Source organism: Hippocampus comes, unplaced genomic scaffold (genome assembly GCF_001891065.2).
Source record: "Hippocampus comes isolate QL1 unplaced genomic scaffold, H_comes_QL1_v1.1 scaffold262, whole genome shotgun sequence".
In the NCBI taxonomy this organism is placed as follows: domain Eukaryota; kingdom Metazoa; phylum Chordata; class Actinopteri; order Syngnathiformes; family Syngnathidae; genus Hippocampus; species Hippocampus comes.
This window is the reverse complement of record NW_017805703.1, coordinates 488-789: the sequence shown is the minus strand read 5'-3', so window position 1 is coordinate 789 and position 302 is coordinate 488.

Sequence of the window (302 nt, the reverse complement as noted above, 5' to 3'; positions counted from 1 at the left end):
TATTTCGTCGTATCGAGCGCGACTTACTTGAGTTAGTGCTACTCCGGGCTTCCGTATCGTCTCCCCCTCCCTCCTTGTGCTCTGCGACTTCAAGTAACTGCGCCACCTGGCGTTTAAATGCCTGTATTACAAGTCCAAATGAAATGATTGCAATAATTTACATCGAACTTTAATTGTGTACTGTACCAACCTTCGGCGGGCCGGATTAAAAAGACCAACGGGCCGGATCCGGCCCGCGGGCCGTAGTTTGCCAATGTCTAGTAGTTGTATACGAGAGAATGACCGTTCATACACGTTTTCAG